The sequence below is a fragment of the Delphinus delphis genome, chromosome 11 (assembly GCF_949987515.2).
Source record: "Delphinus delphis chromosome 11, mDelDel1.2, whole genome shotgun sequence".
NCBI lineage: Eukaryota > Metazoa > Chordata > Mammalia > Artiodactyla > Delphinidae > Delphinus > Delphinus delphis.
Window position 1 is genome coordinate 41,593,389 of NC_082693.1, and position 23,693 is coordinate 41,617,081.

General features: G+C 56.3%; 1 pseudogene; it reads right to left on the minus strand.

The window, feature by feature from the left end:
* Positions 1-21,698: 21,698 nt before the first annotated feature.
* Positions 21,699-23,109, minus strand: LOC132433699 (dixin pseudogene; annotated as a pseudogene).
* Between the last annotated feature and the right edge of the window lie 584 nt (positions 23,110-23,693).

Consider the following 23,693-nt stretch of genomic DNA (forward strand, 5'->3'; position numbering starts at 1 on the left):
AGGCTGGGGACTGAGGAGCAGACACCTGTCACACAGTGCTCATTAGCTCCTCAAAGGCGTGACGCCTCTCAGCCCGACCAACCTGTTAGATGATGTGGTTCCTGCCCCTCCCCCGGCACCATGGACCCATCTCCTCCCGGGGCAGGGATCTGCCTTGCTGAGGGGGGCTGTTCATAGGCCTCCCAACCAAGCCAGGCCTGGCTCCAGGGGAGAGGGACATAGCTGGGCTGGCTGGCTGGGTGGGTGTCGGGTGGTAGCCAGAGGAAAGGCAGCTTCAACGAAGAAGGAGAGAGAGCGAGAGAGAGAGAGAGAGAGCGCGCTATGCCTCTCACCGAAGACCTCACTGCATACCTGAAGGCTGACGTATCTAGGCTTACATATTTCTGGAAAAGATGAGGCAAGCGCAGGCCCTGGGCTCCTGAGTGTAGGGCAGCTGTCCTGGGCACCGTGCCAGTCTGGCATTGGAAAACCACACCTTGACTGTTTATTTTCTACATGCGCAAGAGTCTCCCCTGCTTATCTTCTCCTCTTCCTTTCTTCCTCCTGCTCTCCCTCCTTCCTGCCTTTGATCTATTATTTATTGAGTACCTACTGTGTGCCTTCCACCATCTGAGGGGCTGGAGAGGAAATAGATGGTCGAGGTCAAGAGCCTGTGGCTTTGGACAAGTGAGAATTGGTTCAAGACTCAGCATGGGGATTTCCCTGGTGGTGCAGTGGGTAAGACTCCGCGCTCCCAATGCAGGGGGCCCAGGCCAGGGAACTAGATCCCACACGCATGCCGCAACTAAGAGTTCGCATCCCACGTTGAAGGAGACTGCCTACCGCAACTAAGACCCTGTGCGACCAGATAAACAAACAAACAAATAAATTAAAAAGTCATCCCTGCCCAAACCTAAAAAAACAATTTCATCTTAAATATGAAGTGTAAGTAGAAAAGACACTGATTTGCTCCCGCAGAGCCTCTGATGGAGTGGCAGAGGGTTCGGCCAGCCCAGGGCACTCCCTCCTGCCTTCCTGAAGTTCCGGAGACACCGCTCTTCCACTTCCAGGCACTTTCCAGCTCTCCCGGGCCTGTCTCTTCCTTCCTCCCTGGCCTGATGTCCCAGGGCGCTCTTGCCCTGGCTGGATGGCTCTGTGTGCCCTCCCTGGACCTGGTGCACCGCCCTAGGTGGTGGGGCTACAGCAGAGAGAGGAGCGTGCCTGGGAGAGACTCCTGTGGTCACAGGGGTGGAGAGATCTCTGGGACTGGAGGGGGAGACAGGCTGGAGATGGGAGCTCCTGCCTGGGTCACATCGCCCCTTCCAGGCCTCCTGCCTCCCAGGCTAGACCTCCGTCCTACACAGTGGGCATTTCTGGCTCCACTGGGGCACAGGAATCTGCCCCGAGGGCACGAGCCTATCCTGAGGTTGGATCCCAGGCTCTGATGCTGGGGGTGGGCTGCTGAGACACTTCTGGGTGATGAGGTCACTGCAGGGGTGTCTGTGCAGTGTTTCTGGGGTAAGTTTGGGTACCTGGGCAGTCTCCCAACCCCTCCTGACATGTGCTTCCCCTCCCCCATGCAGCGCCCACCTGCCTCCCTGACCTGGTATCTGAATAACACGTGGTGGAACTCAGCACCCTGCCCGCCCCAACCCTGACTACCCCCGTGTGCTCTGCGGGGAGTGGGGAGGGCAGACAAAGGCATACGGGCCCTGCTGGTGCCAAGATAGCAGCAGACACGTCATGTATGTCCCCAGTGCTTTACATGGATTAGCTCCTCAAACCCTCACGACACTCGTCCTTCGCAGACGCTTTAATTCTCACCAGCCCCTGTTTACAGAGGGGGAAGCTGAGGCTCGGAGGGGTTGAGCGTCTGGTCTGTTGATAGCAATGTATAAGCAATGGATTTGAACCCAGACAGTTGGAATTAGGAGTCCTTCCTCTTGTCTCAGCCTCTAAGCCAGGTGACTCCTGGAAAGGGCAGTGAGACGGAAAAGGAAGCTGTCTTCTTACATCTGGGGCTCGATTCCGCCTAACTGTCTTTAAGCTGGATGCTCAGTTCTCCAGAGACCTTTGGATAACTCAAGTCTGCTGTTCCTCGCTGACCTCCGTCAGCCCCTGTGTTTTGACAAGTCACAGTCCCTGGCTTCGAGGCTGGCCCTGCAGGGCGGTCTCTGGGGCCCGAGCACTGGGCGGCCTTCCTTGCGGGTGGCCTGGCTTCTTGGAGGCAGGGAGGGCACGCTGACCTGGGATGCTGCGTGTGGGGAGGGGGATGTGGTCCCACCTGCTGCTTCCTCTCTGGCCCAGAAGTCTTCCTTGAGTGCAGTCACAGAGGTGTCTTTGGCCGTCACAGCTCTGGCTCCTGAACAGGAAGTGCAGCAAAAAAGCCCCAAACATAACTCCACGGAAGCACCCAGACCCCCCTTCCTCCCCTTCTCCTTCCCTACCCTAGCTTCACGCATGCCTCCCTCCACCCCTGAGTTAACATCCTGGGGGGTCCACTGTACGGGCCCCTGACTTTGCACCCTAACCGAGGACCTGACATAAACCCTCTCCTGGCCTCGATATGAGCCCAAACTTCCTAGGGGTTCAGGCCCCCAGGGGGCAGGAAGCCTGGCAGGGGTTAGGAGAGGGAAGGTGGAGGGTGGGCGAAGATTTCAGTCTCTCTGGGGTATGTTTGGGGACCTGGGCAGTCTCCCAACCCCTCCTGGATCTACTCACAGACAAACCTTGGGGCTTCTGGTGGGACATGAGCTCGGGTGAGCCCAGCTGGAGACAGCGTCTTGTGCCCCTTAGGGATACTGGAGCCCTGTCCTGCTTGATCCTTACAAGTCCAGGGACAGAAATCTCCATCCCTCACCTTCCACTGCGAGTCCGCCTCCTTTGCCCCTGGTCCCCTGTCACTGGCGACAGGAGGCAAAATCCTGATCATCCAGGAGGCCGAGACAAGGTGGAAGTGGGACAGGCGCTGGCCAGAGCTAAGAATGGGGGAGGCTCGGGCCCCTGAAATTGGTCCTCAGAGAAGCAAGGGGGAGTTTTCTTATTTTCTCTACTTCCTCCTTCCTTCTATTTCTCTCTCCAGGTCACTACCCCCCAACAGCTGATGTATCTCTGCTCACTCTCATCCACCCCTTGTTTCTTGCCTCCCTGCCTGCCTGTCCCTCTGGGACAGTCCTGGTCCAGGGCTCCTCCATCTCTCAGCCCTGGGATAGGAGAGGCATCCTGGCCCCGCAGCCCGGCTGGATGGTGTTATGGGAATGGCACGGCCGTGTCACAGTTTCAGTGCCTCGTCTGTGCGTTTTCCCCCTTTGGCCCAGGCAGGCCTGGGATAATGCAGGACAGCAATGCATAGTTGCTGGATGAATGTGCCAGTGAGCACATCCTAGCCTGCCTGAGGCTCTGGGGCGGGACGTGGCTCTTGGCGAGACAGACAGGGACTCCGGGCGAGGAAGACTCTTAGCCTCACCCCAGGGCATGATGGGAAGGCCGGGCCACTTCTCCAGGAAGCTTCCCAGATGAACCTGCTTAGGTTTTCTGCCCCTCTCTCCTCCTCTCTCCAAAATGCACACCCACACCTATGCCCTCGCCTGGGTCAGTGCCCTCTCTCTTTGTGCAATCCGTGGCTTGGTGGAAAGAATTTCTGAGGGTCCCAGAACTGGGGACTGGGAAGCTGAGAGTAGACTGGGAAGGGCTGCGGCCAAGAAGGGGGACCAATAGCAAGGATGGAGACATTAAAAACCGTGCCTGTGAAGCTCCCTCCACGTGCCAGGCAGGCTGTGGAGACACGGGAGAGGCACTGACCTGGGGGAAGGTGTTTGGGGCAGTGAGCAAAGGCTTGAAGGAAGAGGAAGACGTGTCCAGGAAGGGTGTGGGGAGGTTCTTTCAGGCTAAGATGGCAGCAAACCGTTCGTGTAGGACGGTGACGATGACGGGAGCCAGCCAGCGTGGCTGGGGTGTCAGAGGTGCTACGGAGCTCAGGGGAGCAGCAGCGTCCTCGGGGACCCAGGAAGGCTGCAATGCAGGCATCTCATCACTTGGCATAAAGTTCTTCAGTGGCTCTCCGTGGATTAAGGTCTAGAAGATTCCTTGGACTGTCAAACAAGATTCTTTGCACCTGCTGCCCTTCTTCCTCTCTGTGTTTCATCTCCTGCGCTCTCCTTCTCTCCACAGGCCCTGCCCATTCCCACCCCCACCAAACTGGCCCCGTTTCCCTGAACCTGACGAGTGACGTCATGTGTCCGTGCTGGCGCAGATACAGAACATTTCCAACGCCGCGTACAATTCTATCAGCCAGTGCCGATCTGCAAAGAAGACATCCGAGATGGGCCAGGAGGCTGCAGAGCCCTGGAGGCTGTGAACTGGTCCAGGATAGACGAGGGGGCAGCATGGGGGTGCTGGCAGAGCTGGTTTCTGGTCTGGGCTCTGCTACTCACCAGCTGCGTGGTTTGGGGCCAAACGCTTGGCCTCTCTGGGCCTCAGTAGCTTGTAAAATTAGATTGTACTGGATGATTCGAAATTGTTTTAATTAAAAATTTTTTTTCCAGTTTGGTTCGACCAATGTTCCTCACGGTGTGGTCGATCCCATTGTTATGCCAGGTACTCAGTGGTTTCCAGTGTGATCCAAGGTCTCTAGCCAAGCAGTGCTCTGGGGACGTCAGGCAGCTATGGGCCTTCTGTACTGAGGGCAGGCCTCTGGGGTCAGGGAGAGGTAAGCGTAGGCTAATTACACTCTCCTGTCCTCACAGCACTTAGCCCATTTGTGATGATTTGTTGTTGCTTGTTTACTTGTGTCTGCCTACCCTGTGAAGCTCTGTGAGCCCGGGGACCACATGATGGTTTTATTCCTTGAGGTTCCAGGGCCTGGCACAATGCCTGGCATGTAGTAGGTTCTTGATGACTATTCCCTTCTGGAATGAATAAAAGGCCACCCTTCCACACCGGGCACTTGTTATATGATATTGCAACACAGGATGCGACTCCAAGGGCTTCAGATGGTGTAGAGCGACAGACCCCGGGTGGGTCGTGGAGCCAGACGCTGGGCCCTCCGCTTGGGGAGGCATGCGTCCACTGGTGGGGACTCCCAGAGGCCTGGCCTCCCGCTGCTTTAGCTCCTGCTTAGCACAGGGAGGGAACTCTGATGTTCTCCTCTCACGGTCAGGTGCCTCAGGTGGACGAGAAGATTCATGGTCCTTCTTGCAAAAGAAGGAGGCAGGAGGAATCCTCCCTAAGCTGGCAGAAGCCCCATTAGGCTTAGACTTTGGTCAGGCATGCATTTGGGGCAGGGCAGGGACCAAGCCGTAAGCTGCCCAGGTACCTCTCCTTCCATGTAGGGTAGGTACCTCAGCCCCTGCCCAGCTGTGTGGGTGCTGGGCTCATGTCAGTGACATCCGGCAGGGTTGCCAGGCCTGCTTCTGGGTGGAGGAGGCAGGAAGGAGGATTGCACAAACGGAAACTGGCAGGAGGCCCCACTTCCGCCAGCTGCTCCCAGGGAGGGCCCCTTGGCGGCAACAGACCCCCGTTCTCCGGGAAACACTGTACCTTCTCGCCTCCTTCCTCCCCAGGAGGAAATGCCAGGTCCCAGCAACAGGGGACTCCTAGTGGCCTCCTGCCCACTCTCCATCCACCCACTGTGGCGGCTCAACCCACGAGGATGGTTCCTCCTAAGAGCCCTCATTTCTCAGACCTCAGACACTCAGCTTCCTTCTTCCCTCCTGCACGGTCCTCCCTCCTGGCTGCCTCTGAGCTTTCATGCTGGCCACTCAGCCAGCCTGCCTGCCCCCTTCCTCCAGGAAGTCTTCCCAGATAGCCCCCTTACTTGTCTTTGTTGGGGAGAGCTCTCAATAGCAGCCTCTGTGGTGGCAGGACTTTGCTTTACCCACTGTTCCATCACAGCTGGCATATAGTAGGTGCGCATGGAAATAGTTGAGTTAAAACATGGTGTGGGGCTTCCCTGGTGGCACAGTGGTTGAGAGTCCGCCTGCCGATGCAGGGGACATGGGTTCGTGCCCCGGTCCAGGAAGATCCCACATGCCGCGGAACGGCTGGGCCTGTGAGCCATGGCCGCTGAGCCTGTGGGTCCGGAGCCTGTGCTCCGCAATGGGAGAGGCCACAACAGTGAGAGGCCCGTGTACTGCAAAAAAAAAAAAAAAAAAAAAAAAAAAAAAAAAAAAACATGGTGTGTCCTCTATTACTTAGCACTTGTTTCCATGGCTCTCTTAGGCAAGGGTCTCTTTCCTCCAGCACCCTCCCCCATTAGACAGGATCTGGGGACCCAGTTTCCCCTCCAGTGAGTCCCCCCACACCTGGAATCCTGGTCACTGGAGAAACTGCCAACCTTACCTACCGCGGCCAACTGTGCCTTCATTCAGGAAATGCTGTCTGCACTTCTCCTGGGCGCCTATCCCTGTGCTGAGCAGTGGGGCACATACAAAGATCAGGGTGGCAGGGTGGTGACTTGGGTGTTCTCCCCACATTACCGGCCCCTCTGCTTCCCAGTCCAGCTCTTTCTGAACTCTGGAATCTCTTTCCATCCAGCTGCTGCCTCCAGGTCAGCTGCCTGGCTGGTTCCAGCCACCTCACCCTTCCATTCCTGGCACTGCACGCAGCTATTTAGGAGGTGTCCTCTTCCCTGGGGCTGCTTTCAGAGGGATTGGAAGGCCAGGGTGGCTGACAAAGGCAGGATGGGGGAGTTGTGGGGCCTCTGGAGATGCTCATTTGTAAGCCCTGACTGCTCCCTGAACCCCAGCTGCTGCTTTATCTGCCCTGATAACAGACCGAAACCATATTCTGCTCCCTGCGGAGCCGTCAGTGCCTGGCCTCTGCGAGCTTGCCAGAATGGCAGTAGCCCAGGGTGGTGCTGACACAGGCTGGACGGCCCCAGGAGGCTGCGGCCCTGTGGGTAGCCACCAACACGCAGACCACCCCCCAATGCAGGGATGTCCCACTCATCCAGTGCTCCCCAGTGCCCATATGGGGCACACGGGAGACGCTCAGGCTGGATCCTGAGAACTGATGTTTGAGCGATGGTGGTTTATGGTTCATTCATCTTTGTATCCGTAGCACTGAGCACAATGCCGGGCATGCAGTAGGAGCTCAGGGGTTGAACGTTATGCACTCAACACCTATTTATCAGGATCTGCCACGTGCATGCAGCTGTGTCCTCTCCCTCTCCATCCTTCTTTTTTAAACAAATTTATTTTATTTTATTTTTTACTTTTGGCTGCGCCGCATGGCATGTGGGATATTAGTTCCCCGACCAGGAATTGAACCCTTGCCCCCTGCTCTGGAAGTGCGGAGTCTTAACCACTGGACCACCAGGGAAGTCCCTTTCTTTCTGTTCTTTTTTAAAAAATTGAAGATCTAATTGGCTTTATCAGTGATTCATGAATTGGGCGGCATCCCCTCTAGGAATTAGAAGAGCGCTCCCTCCCTCTCCATCCTTCCATCTCCTTCCTCCAGCACCTGCTGGGGATCTCCCGATGCAGTGAGATGTGGGGAGTCTCCAAGACAGCTGTCTATGAAAGGTCAGTCCAAGGCCAGCCCTGCCCACTGCGTCTCTGGGAGAAAAGGAGGAAGAAGTCCTTCCATATGTCCCCATAACTCAGATTAGTACCCAGGCTTACAGAAAGCACTCCAACAGGTGACCCAGTTTCATCTCCCCAGCAATGCTTGGCAGGCCAGGCATCCCTGCCGCCTCATCGTGCAGAGCTGTGGGATTGGCACTTGGATCTTCTGCCCCTAAATGCAGCCCTCAGCCCAGGCTTCCTCCTGTTGATTGGAGTCTTTCTTTTTAAAAAATAAATTTATTTTATTTTATTTATTTTTATTTTTGGCTGCGGTGTGTCTTTGTTGTTGCACACAGGCTTTCTCTAGTTGCGGCGAGCAGGGGCTACTCTTTGTTGCAGTGTGCGGGCTTCTCACTGCAGTGGCTTCTCTTGTTGTGGAGCATGGGCTCTAGGTGCGCGGGCTTCAGTAGTTGTGGCACGCAGGTTCTAGAGTGCAGGCTCAGTAGTTGTGGCGCACGGGCTTAGTTGCTCCGCGGCATGTGGGATCTTCCCGGACCAGGGATTGAACCCGTGTCCCTTGCGTTGGCAGGCGGATTCTTAACCACTGCGCCACCAGGGAAGCCCCGATTGGAGTCTTAGTTCCTGAGTTAAGCTCTGAGGTTCTGGGGGAAGCTGGGAGGAGCTGGGGCTGGGAGAGGGGGGGATGAGCCGGGGTGGGGAGGGACCAGGGAGGGGTAGGGAAGGGAAGGTGGGGTGAGGAGAGACGGAGCAGGGTGCAGGGCTGGAGTCCCCCCCGCCATGGCCTGGGCTGCTGGATGGAGCAGGACCGACCAGTGGGAGTCTGACGACCTCAGCTCCTCTCTGAGGTGGCCTGTTGCCTCCTGAGTGGGCAGACAGCGCTGCGCGAGATTGGGGCCTAACCAGTGTTTTGTAGCGGGTGATTCCTCTCTGTGGGGTTTATCTTCCTGGGTCACTGTTCCGCACTCTGAACTTAGCAGGGTAATAGCAGCCTGGACTGGGGCTCCTGCCTGCCCGCTGGCCCCAGAGCCCTGCAAACAGATGGCGGCAGATGAGGGAGAGGAAGGTAGGATCAGTCAGGAGCGGCACGCCTGCTGCCCCATCCCAGGTCACTGCAGGTGTGTGTGTCCGTAGCCGTGTGGGGTGGCTGCCCTCCAGGCAGGACCTCACAGCTGCCCAGATCCCGGGACCCTCACAGACCCCCGTACCTCCTCCCATTCCTGCCTGAGCCCCCAGAGACCCACCCCCTCTCTAGCCTCTGAGATGCCTTACTCAGCTTTCTCCTGCAACTTGCTCCTTTTCCTCTATCCTCAGGAAGCCCAAAAGGGAGAGGGCAGCGCTGCTGGCCCAGGACACCCCCCGCCCCCAGCGTGAGGCACAGAGCTTCCCGTTCATGTGGCTTTCTAAATCGTCATGACCACCCATGTGGCAGGAGCTATTTCTAGATTACAGTTGAAGATGCTGGGGCTCTGGGGGGTTAAAGGACTTATCCAAGGTCTCCCAGTGTGGTAGACAGAATAATGGGCCCCCCAAATGTCTTGGACGCCCCAAATGTCTATGTCCTAACCCCCAGAGCCTGTGATTATGTTACCTTCCATGGCCACAGACTTTGCCGACGTGAATAAATTAAGCCTCTTGAGACGGAGAGGTTACTCTGAATGATCACACTGGGCCCAATGTAATAACAAGGGTCCTTTAAATGTGGGAGAGGGTGTCAGGAGAGTGATGCTGTGAGAGAGACTCCTGTTGCTTTGAAGACGGAAGGGGACCAAGGAAGGTGGGTGGCCTCTAGAATCTGGAAAAGGTGGGGAAGTGATCTTCCTCTAGTACCTTCAGAAGGAGCGCAGCCCTGCTAGCACCTTGATTTTAGCCTGTGGAGACCCATTTTGGACTTCTGATCTCCAAACCGTAAGACAATGAAATTGCATTATTTTAAGCCGCTAAGTTCATGGTTACAGCAGCAGCAGGAAACGAATACACCCAGAAGGTAGCAGAGCTTGGATCTGAACCTAGGACTCAGCTGGTGCCCTGCTCCCTTCCACCTGCTGGGGGGCTCAGAAAAGTGCTTAGAAACATATTTACAGTAGATCATTTCTTGGGGGTTCAAGTAAGGCAGGGCATGTGCTCGCCGTTAGGGCTGGGGGTGTGGAGGGGGTTACAGTGTTAAAACCAATGTGGTCCCCACCCTCAGGACACGCGTACCCTGCCTGCTTCTGCACTCTGCGTGGTTTCTCTGTCCCGGGTGCTGGTCCTTCGAAGCAGGGAGCGGGTGGGATGGGAGGGGGTGTCTGAAGTCTGTCTCCTTTGGGGCCCTTGGAGGTCTGTGTGTCCATCTCAAGTCAGGGGGCGATACCTGTGTGTCTGGGTACCCGGTTGTGGAAGGATCCAGGGACTCTGCCCTTCAGATGTGGGTGGAGGGGCATTCCAGATCCTGTGGGCCCTTCTGGGCAGTGCGTTTGTTCAGGCCCTTTGTGAGTGTGTGTGTGTGTGAACATGTGAGTGGGCAAGTGTGTGAGTGCGTGAACGTGTACTGGGGCAGTGTGGGCCTGCTTTCTCCTCGGCGTGTGCGCACAGGTGAGTGAGCGAGTGTGTGTGAGCTGCGCTGGGGGAGGGGCGGCTCCCTGCACCTCGCCAGCGTTGCCTCACCCGTGTGACACAGCCACTAATGACTGTTTGCCATTGTCCGTGTGGCAGTGGCATCGCCTGCATTAATGACAGTCTCTCCTGCCTAATGACCTGGCTTCTGCCCCATCATTCAAGGGCCACAGGAGCACTGAGTCCATGGCCAGAGAGATGTTATCGAGCTCAGAGCATTTCCCGCTGGGGTGTCAGTGGGGGTGGGGAGGAGCATAAGTCCCACCCTCCCCCACAGTCCTCCAGGGTGCCCAGTGGGCTGGGAATTTCAACTGGCTGATGTCATTCCTGGGCAGGAAGACCCAGGTCTGGGCCCTGCCCTCTGTCTCTTTCCCCCGGCAGGGCAGCTGCTGCCTGGACCCAACATTGCTTCCTGCTGCCCCTCCCCACAAGGTGCCCTTGACCCACATTAGCTCCCATAGACAGGAGTCTGCCTTCCTGTCCCTCCTCACCTCTGCCAATGAAGAGAGCCTCTCTGAGCAAGCCTGTCTGTGCCCTGTCTGAGCAGCTGGTCTGGAGCTGCCCCTGGGGAGTCGAGGGGGGTTCTGGGGCAGCCCAGGAGTTTGCAGCATCCAGGGCAAGCTACCCTCTGGAGTCTCACTGCTGAAGTCTCATTGGCTGACTGTACCAAACTGTCTTTTATGATTGAAATGAAGTTAAAAGAGCCTTCTGGACTCAGAAGGAGATGCTGGGGAGGGGCTGCTGGTCCCTTTCTGTGAGCCCTTAGCAATTTGTTCATATTCCATCCTACTGATGCTTCCCACTCACAGGTCTGCCTCCTCCTGCCATAAGTTTACCTAGATAAGCAGATAAACTTAGTCCTCTGCTCGTTTCAGTAGGGACTCACGAAAGAGTTTCTGGGTTAATGAATGCATCCCTGGAACTAGCTGTGTGACTTTGAGGTGACTTGCAGCATCCTCCTCTGCAAAAGGTGGGACTTCCCTCAGCCTGATTTACACATGTCAACTCCGTTTTACCGTTGTGCCCATTTTACAGGTAAGGAAATCAAGGTCCAGAGCACTGAAAGAAGCCCTCACAATTAGTGTAGATTCAATCCCACGTCAGCCTCTCCCTACATCCTACTGCAGTGGCTGAGGGACCCCAGTGTGTTGGCGGGGACACTGCATTAGTTCTCAGCCGAGTTCCAGAGGCCGGGAAGAGGGAACCTGATCTGGGAAGGGTTCGCAGTGTTCCAAAGTGAGAAGCTTCCCTTGAGGAAGAGCTGACCTAGTCTAGATACTCCCCGGAGATTCCTGCTGGGATACAGCCTTATTGTTGGTAACCAAGGCAAGAACTTGGTCATGGGGAGAAGCTGCTCATTGTTGGGAGTTTCATCACTGAGACTGCTTGATTGTCAAAATTGCAGGAGGAGATGTGACTTAGATTTCAGAGTCTTTCTTGGCACTCCTTAAGGGCAGAAACTAATCCTCTAGCAAAACGGGCTGGATTAATACGGGGACCCCCAGCTAGTGACGACCATGAGATACATAGCTTTAAAAAATTTTTTTAATTTATTTAATTTATTTATTTTTGGCTGCCTTGGGTCTTCGTTGCTGCGCGCGGGCTTTCTCTGGTGGCGGCGAGCGGGGGCGACTCTTTGTTGCGATGCGACTCTTTGTTGCGATGCGCGGGCTTCTCATCGCGGTGGCTTCTCTTGTTGCGGAGCACGGGCTCTAGGCGCACCGGCTTCAGTAGTTGTGGCACACGGGCTTAGTTGCTCTGTGGCACGTGGGATCTTCTCAGACCAGGGATCGAACCCGTGTCCCCTGTATTGGCAGGCGGATTCTTAACCACTGCACTACCAGGGAAGTCTCAAGATACATAGCTCTATGAGAACATTTGCAAGGCAGCACGTAAACGCGGGCAACTGAATACACGGAAAACTTTGGACCTAAGTCACTAGGGAACTGGGAATAAGTTGTGGTAAGAGCTGGGTGGGGTTGTCCAGGAAAGGCTTTCCGGAGCGGGGGGGTGTGGACCAGTTGAAAAAGGACAAGGCCTTCCTGGAGTAGGGGCAGACAGGGGGAACAGCAGGCACCTAGCATCCTAGTGACGTCATCATTCTGGAGCCAGCCTGTCCCCAGGAGCCATGCCTCAGAGCGCTGGCTCAGTGACCTGGTACCCCGGGAATTTGCCCCACCTCCTGGGTGGGGATTGATCTGACACACATCTGCCCAGCCCAATTGGAGCCACTTGGAAATGACATAGAAATGTGGTGCGGGCTCGAGCCAGTTCCTCCTCTCCAGGAAGTTTGGCTGAGTTTCGGCCTGTGGACCGTCCAGGTGGCTTCTCTTGGGACGTCTGGGGAGAGAGATGAGGGAGGAGTGTGGGGCCTCTGGGAGACTGAGGGAGATTCTGAGAAGTGGAGGGAGGATGCTCATAAGGCCTCCTGCCTCCTTCTCAGGGGCCAGGGCGCCGATAGTGATGATGATGACGGCAGACCTGCAGTCAGCCCGTCTCCATGCGTGGCTGCTTCGGGCCTGGGCCTGGGCTTGGGGCGGCGGAGAGAAACCTCAGATTCACAGAGCTCCTGAATGGGAGGGACCCTTAGTCTACCCACTTCCTATACAGAGAGGGACCTGGAAGGCCAGGAGTTGGGAGGGGAGGATAGATTCTGTGGGTGGGGGAGAGGGTGGGATAGACCCAGGATTTGAGGAAAACCACTGCTGTGGTTTTCGAGGCGTTCACTGCAGGGTGACCGGCACATCCCAGGCTGCGGTCCAAGGTGGGAACAGCAGACGTGCCTCGGGCAGTAGTGCTGGGCAGTGGTTGAGGAGGGAGAGGGGCAAATCCCGGGTGGCGCCCTGTAGGATGGTCAGCCAGGAAGCAGGGCTGAGCAGGTAGAAGGGGTACGACTGGCTAGGGCTCCCTGCTGGGGAGAGGGAGGCATGCAGAGGAAGGCTGGCTGAGGTGAGAGTGCAATGGGAAGCAGACAGAGCACCCCGAGGGACAGAGCTGTCCGCCCAAACTGAGGGATTCACCTTTGAATCAAGAAGCAAATGGAGCCTCTGATGGCCCAGCAGGGCTCTGACTGCAGTCCTCAGACGCAGATGACTCTTCACTCTGAGGCCTGGGGTTTCCACCAGGTGTCCCCGTGCTGAGTCCAAGAGTGGCATTTTATCCAACTAGAGCCGCGTGGAGGGGTCTCTTGACCCCAGAGGTGGATATCGTGGTGGGTGGAGGGGAGTTCTTGTGGGGGGCCTCCTCGGGATGAAGAGTTGAGGATCAATACTCAGGAGAGCCTTGGGACTAGGGTTGACACCTCTGGGGACAGCCTGAACCAGGACAGAGGCGTCTATTTAGGGATTCATAGTGACTTTTAGCTGGCGTTTAGATGCGTGCCTGTAGCACCCTCAAGAACGGCAATACCTGACCATCCGTCTCCCGCCCAGCAAGCTCTCCATGCTTCGAAATGGTAGCATCCTGTTCAGGGCCAGCGATTTGGAGCAGAGAGAAGCCGAAAGAGATGCAAATGGAGAGACTGACCCTTGGGGAGGAAGAGGGAGTCTCTCCTCCCCTTTTCTGTTGTCCTTTGGGGGTGGGTGGGCAATCGGGGGGCCTGGGGAGAGGAGCCGAGATGGGGCGTCACTAGCCAAAGGTGGCATCTGGAGGCTGGAGGGACCTCGCGTCTCAGCCCCGTGGAGACGGCTCTGTTGTTGTCCCTTGAGGCCTTCCCGCCTTCTTGTCCTTGGGCTCTGTGCCCAACCCTTGCTGCCAGCGCCTGCTCCCTGAGCCAGCGCCTGGCAAACGCAGCTATGAGATCATGGGGCGGGGTACGTTGGCAGGCGCCCCCATCTCCGTCGGAGCCATGACAGTTGCTTGGTGGAGCCCTGGGCCCCGTGCCTGCGCAACCTCCCTCCTGGCCTCATCCCCTTCCAGGAAGGTGACTCCTCTGGCCACCCAGTGTAGCCTCATCCAGTTGGGTCTCCTGACTCCAACAAAGGTGGCACACTGACTCATACCATGGCATGAGGGCTTGAGGCTAGACTTCAAGAAGGACTTCCTACTCAGGAGATGGGATAGTGGGATAATTAAGGACACATATTCCTCACTTAGGACTCACTCTGCGTCCTGGTAGTCTCAAGCTCTTTGATACATCTTGAGGGTCCAGTGGGGCTGGCCACTGGAGGACCAGGTGGGCTCCCAAGGGCTCACTCATCCCCTAGTTTAGTGTTCAGTGGTGAATAAGACAGGGTTCTTGAGGGCAAGAGATGGAGATCAAAGAGGCAGGAAAGATAAGAGGTGAGCCCACGTTCCAGAGGGTGGAGGTCAGCCGCGCAGAGGTGGGTGGGCCTGGTTGTTTGCCACCTCTTGAGTCAGAAAGGAAGCCGGCGCATCGGAACTGCAGCAAGAGGGACCGAGGTGAGACAGCGAGACCTTCTGGCTTTCAGGGCTGTGTGTCACTGGCACACGAAGGGCGTGTTCTCTGGGGAGGGAGGGCACTTTGAAGGCTCAGTGTGGAGGTGAGGGGGATGGATGATCTGATCTGGGGGTCTTTGTGCAGGAGTTTCTGTGTGTGTGCATGCGTGTGTGCATGCGTGTGCACACATATGTGTGTCCACAGTCTCTAGTGGTACATTTTCTGCCCCAGCTCTCCAGTGCATCTGTGTTTTTGTACCACAGGGACCCAAGGGAGAACAACCTCTCTGCTGATGGTCCGGAATGTACTCTATATTTGGGTGCAATGCTGACTTGATTGGGGACCATTCTGTTCCCCAAATGTCCTCCAGTTGGACAGACCACTTATTCTAGTCCTGACACCCTCACCTTACCCCTCAGGATGTTTTCTCTTCCCCTTCTTCAGGGACCCCCGTTCCCTTCCCCTTCCCTGAGGAGGCGCTGGGGCCTGGGCTTTTAGCTTGTGCTGGACATGTCCTGGACCTTCCCCCATGAGCCCACAATTCCACCTCGACTCATTCACCCCTGTGTTCCAGCTTCCATAGGACTGGACCCACCGCAGTGAGTCCACATGTACAGCACGGATGTGTGGAAAAGAAGGATGCATGGGCCATCCTCGGTGTGTAACTGGGGCCAACCCTCAGTGTGCCCTGTCATGTGCCATGTTGACTACTGGCCCCTGTCTGCTCTTGGTTTCCAAGCCTGTGCCCCATGTCAATGGGTCTGGGATCAGATCCTATGTTTTAAGGCCCAGTGGAAACACACACAGTCAGAATCCTAAGATGTCAGGGCCAGGTGGGACCCTAGAGACCATCAAGGCTCATCTATCCTTCATTTGCAGACAAGGCATCCCCCAGAGAGGGAAAGGACTTGCTCAAGGTCACACAGTAATTTGGAGGACACTGCAGGCCTCCCCATGACACGGCCCTCTCCACCATGTACATTGCCTCCCTAATTTTGACCAGCCTTTCTCTCTCTGTCTCTTTTTTCTCTTGTCTGTAGTTTTCTTAGAATTTCCCCTCTCAAGCTCACCCATCCAGACCCTGCCATTCCTGAAGGCCTAGCCTGGTCCTCCTTCACTCTGGAACCAACCCGATTACTCTCCCCTACCTTCTTCTGCGCCACTGGCAGAATGTCCTACTAATTCCCCTTCCCGGATTGTCTGTAATACAAATGAATGCTTTATTACTTGATGCTCTAATGACCTGGGTTCCAACCAGGCTCGATTGCTTCCTGACTGTGTAACCTTGGGCTAGTTACTTAACATTCTTAATCCTCCGTCTTCTCACCTGTAAAACGGGGGCAGATGTTAGAGCCTGAGCGAACAGCGAAGCTCAGAGGGCTCAACTGGGAACATGGCAAGATTGCCATCCGAAGCGTAGTGGGTGTGGGCGGGGTGGCGGCAGAAGGCAGTCAGGGGCCAGATCGTGGGGCACCTCAGCAGGGGGAGGTTCTGCTCTTGGCAGTGGGGAGCCCTTGAGGCCTCTTTGGAAGGGAAGTAACCAATCCCCACCTGGAGTTTGGAGTGGCTGTGAGATGGAGTGGAGAGGGCACGGGTTTTGGAATCGGCAGGTCTGGGTTTACGTTTCAGCTCTTGCACTGGTGAGCTGTACGATGCCACACAGATTGCTAGATCTCTCTGCGCTTCCTCTTTCAGTCCGTAAAATAAGAATGATATCTTCTCCATAGATGTAATGGGAGGATTACATCTATAAATTGCTCAGCTTGGAGTCTTGCCCTTAGTAAGCGCTCAATGAGGAGTAGCCGTGATGACCGTTGTGGCCGCCATCATCCACCAGCTCGTGTCCACCTGCAGCCTGGTCTGGCTTTGTCCCTGGGTCTGTCTGGTCCCCGGGTTACAGGATCATTCCTCACTTTCCAGCTCGGAAGATGCCCAAGGGCAGGGTCACATGCATGGCCTCCCTGCTCTAGTTGCTCCGGGAATTGAAGGAGCTGGGAAAGCCGCTGAGGAGGGAGATGCACTTGGGGGCCTCTGGTGGCTCCTCAGAGGCCTCAGAGACCTGCAGGCAGGCGGAGGGTGGTGGTGGTGTCTCAGGCCCTCCCGGCCACCCATTACCCTTGTCGAGTCTGAGGGGATTAAGGTGAGCAGGGAGCTGTGTGTCAGCAAGATGTGCATGTACCGTCCTCGAGCCAACTCTCCCGGGGATGGCGCTTGGGGCCCCAGGCGCTGCAGTGGCTCTTGCCGCGTGTGAACCCCATGAATGGTGGTGTGGGGCTGCTTGGGGTGAGACAGAAGCTGAGCCCGGTAGGCGGAGCCAGGACCTGAAAGCAGGGTGGTGGTGGGGAGCAGACAGGGGCCTGGGTGTTGGGGGGAGTGGGTGGAGATGAGGCCAGAGAAGTTCGCAAGGGTGTTGAATGCCAGGCTGAGGAGTGAACACTGTCTCAAGGTGAGGGGGGAGCCATTGAAGGGTTTTAAGCAGGGGAGAGACGTAGGCAGACGCAGGGGCTGCAGCGCTATGGGAATGGGGGAGGATGGAGGGGTCTGACTTCGGCTTTCGGCTTTCCGGAGGAGGGAGGGAGGAGGGAGTGATGGGGGATGGTGTGCTCCTGGGGAGGGGGAGGGAGTGGGATGGGTGTAGAGTGGGGTGTGGGTCTGGAGCGGGGAGTTGAGGTGTGTCCCACACGGGTGGGAGGGGTGGGGTACAGGAGTAGGGGTTGAGTTGGGGCTCCGCTGGAGGGGGAAGGCTGAGCCGTAGGGCTGAAACTGGAGGAAGAGCAGGCCAGGATGGCTCAGCCTCCTCCTGCCTTTTGATCTCAATTGCTGGTCTGCTCCACAGGCCCTCAGACAAGACAGGCCACCTCTCTGAACTTCAATATTTTCATCTGTAAAATAGAGAGCACCGTACCTTTCTCCTTGTCACTTGGGGTATCCAACCAATAAGCAGTCACTGCTCCTCCGTCTGGGCCTGCGTTCTGGGGCACAGAAGTTGGGAGAGGCAGAATCCATGGCAAATGGCCCAAGGGGGGCTCTGGGCATGATGTGAAGCTCTTGGAGCACTCTCGGAGGGACTGGAGGGACAGGGGTTCTGGGAGTGCGTCCAGGGTGAAGAGCTGGGGGACAAGATGCCGGGTCCGAGGCCTCCTTTGCTCCTCTGTAATCTGAGCTGCTCTCTCAGAACCTTCCAGCTTACCAGGCTCACCACCTACCCTGTGAGAAATGGACGGAGCCCTCCAGGGTTGAGAGGACAGGGAATATGGGGTGACAGCTTAGGCATAGAGGGGCGAGAACCTGGAACTTGCCCAGCTCGGAAAGTCTGCAAATCTCGGCATTTTTATGGCTCGACTTCTTACTCCACAGAGCCCTGAGCGGGAGGCAGTAGGCCTCCCTGCAGCCGGCAGGAGGGATTCCAGCTCTGTCTCAGGGTTCCCAGCTTTCTCCACACCCTAGGGGAGCAGCTGGGTGAGTCGGGTTGAGAGGTGATCACACCCCAGGGCCCCCTCCTGGGGCACCTGCCACATGGGTCTTGTTGGAAGTCATCCTCACACGGGTGTCAGGCGGGTGGCAGGTTAGGGCTGGCCAAGGCACTGGGGCAGAGTACACCCCCTAGGGGATTGCTGATGGTGGGGCACGGTGGAGGGTGGTCTAGGAGACAGAAAGCGCCACCCCCTTCCTGGTCCTGGAAGAGGTGCTCTCAGCCTCGTCGCTGTCTCAGATGCCCTCTTTCCCTTCTCACCTCTCACGTGTCTCCCTAACTCCTCCCTCTAGTTTTCCCCTCCCCTCCCCTCCCCCTCCCCTCCCCCCCGCCCCCCCGCCGGCACCATCCTTTCCATCTCCTTCCATTTCTCTCTTCTTCTGCCCCCAGTCCTTCCCTGTCTCCTGTTTCCCTCCAGGACCTCCTGGTCTTCCTTTTCGCATCTGCTCCTTATTCCCCGCGGTTCTCTTCCACTCACTTGCCCCCATTCAGATTCCCCTCTTGGAATCCCTGCCCACCTCGGTGGGAGGTCACCCCACACACTGCGGGGAGTTCAGGGCTGTCTTCTCTCCAGAATGTCCCTCTCCTTCTGAAGAGTCCTCCTGGGATGACTGTGCCTGAGGCGGGCTCTGCAGCTGAGCTGGGGCTGCGGACTGGGCAGCGGCCCCTGGAGGTGAGGCTGGGGATTGCGGCTTCGTACTGGCTTCGACTCCCTGCTGGCTCACATTCTCACCCCAGGCATTCTGAAAATCACACTTGTTTGTGTAGGGTGTACCTGAGTGTGTGAAGGTGTGTGGAGACTTGGGCGAGTGTGTCTGGTGTGGGTGTGTGATTGGAGTGTGTCTAGGTCTGTGTAGATTGCATACACGGGTGTGCGTGTGTGGGAATGGAATGCGGGCTCCCGCAGACTGTTGCCCGTGTGTAAGCCCCTTGTATACTGGCGCGTGTGCACACTCCAGAGCACGTGTGACAATGGAAAGGCACACGTTTCTGTGGGTACCTGGAGGAGCTTGAGGGCTCTGACAGGTAGGAGCTCATCTGTGCCTGAGGACACCTGTGAGCATGGGAGTAGCATGAGGACGCCTGTGTGTGTGCGTGTGTGTGTGTGTATATGTGTGTGTGTGTGTGTGTGTGTATGTGTGTGTGTATGTGTGTGTGTGTGTGTGTGTGTGTGTTTGTGGCTGTGAGCCCGTGCACGGGGCTGCTGACAGTGTGCACCTGTGTGTCCAAGGTGGGCTGGCTGCCTGTGAGGTAGGTTTGTGGGTACGCGTTATCACTGCAGTGTGGAGGACAGGAGATCCCCAGAAGGGTGACTCTTTGGATCTGTAGTACCATAGACACACGTGAGTATCAAGGAGGGCGAGGGGGAAGCTGTCTTTGTGTACCTGTGGAGCAACTCCTCCTAGGCCAGTGGTGGGGCTGGGCTGAAAGGGGAAGTAGTAATTTATAAGCTTTTAAAGAAATGCCTCCACCCCAGTTGGGCCCCAGTCATAGTGAGTCCCACGCATCACTCAGGCCTGACATCACCCAGGCACCTGAAACCACAGGAATGAGAAGAGACCGCCTCCCCGACCTGCCCACCCGCCGCAGGCTGAGGCCTGGGACAGCAAGCACATTTCCTGCTCTGAAGCACTTACTGGGTGCAGGGGTCCACTGCCCAGCTGATGCCCCAGTCCCAACCAGAGATCCCTCCCCGGGCACCGAGGCAGCATGCTGACAGGGAGTGGGATACCTGTGGGACACCTTGGTGGACCTGGGGTCCAGGAACCCCTTTCCCAGCCAAGCCAGGCTCCTCCAGGAGAGCTGGGCAGGCTTCCTACAGGCTGCTCTCAGGGACTGAGTGGCCATGAAGCAGGGGCCTGGAAGCCCTCAATAAATACTGGCTGGAGGAATGAATGAACAAATGGTGGTTCCCAGGGGTGGTGCTGGCTGGCTCCAGGGAGCCTCCCAAGGGTAAGTGCATGGCTGCTAAGTGCACAATCTTTTCTGAATCTCACTTTCCTCCTTTCTAGGAATGACCCCACAGAGTCATGCCAATGAAATGTGGCAGTGTGCCTGGGGACTGGTCCCTGGCCCCTTTTGGGTACTCAGGAAGCGATAGGTGTCTCCTCCCTGAGAGCTGACACCTGCTCTGAGCCCCTTCCACAGCTACCCCTGGACCAGCTATCGTGGAGCCGCAGTAATCCTCAGGTTCCCATTCTGGAAGCATGAGTCAAACCCAAGTCCTGGAGGAGGGAGGTCACACTGGGGTCAGTTGGTGGACCAGGCAGGAGCAGGCACATGTCTGGCTGCTACCTTATCATAATGCGATGCCCGTTGCCAGTAACTGGATCTCAGGAGCTGGAAAGGCAGACCCCTGGGGCTGAATTGAGTACCCCCGGGTCTGTGGGCTGAAGGTGTTGTTGATATGGGCTTTGTGATATGTAGGTGATTTTCAGATAGAACAGGCTGAAAAGGAGCCAGCCAAGCCCTAGAAGGCTTTGCTTTCATAGCTGCTGCTGCTGGGGGTGTGGCCTCTGGTCCTGGGGCTGGGCCCGGCCTGGGGGTGGCCTTATCTCTATCAGAGCTCCTGAATCCAGCTTGTGACGTCCAGAGCCCTGTCTCGGTTCCCCGAGAGCCTCTCTTCTTCATCTAGATATCAGTGATCTCCAATGAAGACCCAGATGAACTTTCTCTAGGCTTTGGTGAATATCTGAGATGTGGAAATTCCTACTTTGAACTCTCTCTTCTATACCCGTGACTCTGGGCAGGGGGTCTGCCCTTCCCTGTCTCTGTAAAATTTGACCGTTCAGCACAATGGACAGTGCCCATGTGTTGGGTGAGCTTAGGTGGAGATGAGCATCTCTTTTTTTTTTTTTTTTTGCTGTACGCGGGCCTCTCACTGCTGCGGCCTCTCCCTTTGCGGAGCACAGGCTCCGGATGCGCAGGCTCAGCGGCCATGGCTCACGGGCCCAGCCGCTCTGCGGCATGTGGGATCTTCCCTGACCGGGGCACGAACCCGTGTCCCCTGCATCGGCAGGCAGACTCCCAACCACTGCGCCACCAGGGAAGCCCGAGATGAGCGTCTCTTGTAACATTCAATATATATATATTTTTTTCTTACTTAATTATGGTTTTAGCGTAGTATATAGCACAATATGGGCAGCCCTTTTTCAATCCATTCAACAAGTCAGCACCATCCATGTCCAGTCCAAATAATTCCTGAAGAGTGGGCTTTCATCCTTGGTACCACCTTACGAGTTGTTCTTGCTTTGCAATAGCTGCAAAGAAGCAAAAAAGCTGGTACCTCCGCCTTGTCTGTGAGTACAAATGCTGGTACTCTGCTGCAACCACTGAGGCCAATTAAAATAATACAGTAACACACAAGAGTGATACATCCAGTTCCCAGGTTCCAGATAAGAGCAGCCATGCCCATATAGGAGGGGATCACCCATCCCCATTGGTTAAGGCCTTCGGTCTGTTGCCCTCAGAGTAGAATAAAACACTGTGTTCCCACGGACAAGGAACTCCACAAGAACCCGTGGTCTACTTTTGGACACGGACTTTAAGGACCACACGTGCCAGGCACTTCTAGAAACAGGACTGGCCTACGGCGGTCACACTTGGAGAAGCTTCTGTTTTGGCAGCACAAACGAAAAACTTCTTAGTGTATTCTGGTTTTAGTCTCCTCTCTTGAGTGAAGCAGCCAGCGACTGCCAAGTTCCACAAGCCCTCAGTCTAATGCTCAGCATTAATTTTCTCCATGGTCTTCTTACAGCCAGGCTACAATTTTCCCTTCCCGTCCAGCGATGGCATCATCATCGTGGAAAGCCTCCTCCTTGACAGTGCCAAACTTGGGATCCAGTGCTTTGATGTGATACCGATGATTTCCCTCCCGGTCAACAGCTGCTTTAAAATTCTTCAGTGTCACCTCCCTCAACCTCTTCGGTATATTGACCATGAAGGGCGTAAGTGGTCAGTCAGTGAAATAGAGCACCTTCGTGCAGGCGCTGCTGACAGCTGGAGAGCTCTGTGAGTGAGGCAGCTTTGAATGCGGGGGCCAGGACTCCCGGCATTCACTACCTGCTTGAGTTCTGGGTGACTTGCCCCGAACCCTTCTGTCCTGTTTCCTCTGGGTCTCCATGGCGCGTGGGCGCTCCATGAGGCTGGAGATGCCCTGCTCCAAGCTGTCGATGGTGTGGTGCTGAGGGTCGTGGCCACTGTTGTGTAGGCTGTGGAGGGCAACCCGAACAAGCTGCAGGTCGCTGCTCCCTCTGTGAGCGACGGAAGCAGCGCCTTTTCCTGCCACTGGAAGGAGAAAACCGTTGCTTTGAGGGCTGTGACTGCTGCAGTGGGCCACCTCCTCTGCCTCTCTTCATACAGTGAGTCAAAAGCATGTCTTTGTGTTCCAGCTCCCGCTTCAGATCCACCTGCTGGTAAACGGCCTCAGAGAGTTTCCGAAGTGCTTCCTCCAGCTTGGCCTGGTACTGCTTCAGGAGCCGGTCCTTCTGCCCCAGTTCTTTTTTATATTCTCCCGAGAGCCGATTCCTCTCGTCTAGCTTCCTCTGCAGATCCACGTTCTGGTTGTGCAGCTCATCTTCTTCCACATTTGCCCTCAGCAGTTCTTGTCTGAGCTGAAGGACGGACGTGTCCCGCTGAGTCAGCCTCTGCTGCAAGGCATCCTTTACCCCCTGTAAGTTTCTGGCTTCTTGTTTATACTTCAGCAGCTCCTTCTTTAGGTCCTGATTCTCCTCCATACTCTGATCCAGATGACTTTGGATTGTAATCAGTTGTTCCCCGGGATTGACTCCTGGTTCACAGAGGGCCAAGGGCCTCTCCCATTCATCTTCGGGTAAGGATCCGTTGAGCAGTAAGGCCTGTAATCCTGATATCATTTTCCTGGCTTCCTCCATTTCTTTTTCCAAATGTTCTTGTTGTTCCAACAGCTGTTCTTCCCATGAAGTCTCCAGATAGGGCCGGGGGCTGCCTGGTCTCCAGTCCCGGGATAATGAAGAGTCTGTCTCCTCTGTTTTGTTCTCTATTCCTTCAGAGGGAATAATCACGAAATCTGCCTTCTCCTCCGACGGGGTTATAATGGAGTCGCTCTTTGCACTGTGGGTAGGACTGGGGGAAGTCAGGCATTTGACTTGCGTCCCTCCCATGGTCCCCCTTGTGGCTCCGGCTTCAGCAAGTCGGCTTCCCGGGGTGAAGTGGGAGGCTGAAAGTCACAGCGCTCCCGAATTAGGGCATGTCTCCCCGCGCTGAGGCCCGAAGAACGACTGCACGGGCAGGCCAACTACCAGAGCCGCTCGCCCCGGTCCCGAGAGGGAGGAGGGAGGACAGAGAAGCAGGCATCTCGGCCCCAGGGACGGGGATGCTCCCAGCTCTGAGGCGCGCTGTCCTGGCAACTCAGACACTGCAGCAGCCCGGCCTCGGCGGAAGCCGCCTCCCCTCGCAGGCTGCGGTCCCCGGCAGCGGCATCGTGGTCTCCGTGGCCGCGCGGCTCCGGTCGTGCCCACGGGCGCAGGCATTTAAACCCATCTCCAACCCACCGGAGAAAACCAACATTCAATATTTTAACTACACTATGCACATCCCCCGTGCCTGGCTTCTTATCGCTAGGAGCCATTGCTTCTTCGAAGCTGGGAACTTACTGGTTTCTAAGGGCATGTAACTATGGCTTACCCATCTCTCAGTAACTAAACACACTCCAGACATTTACATACAACACGTGATTTGGGACGAG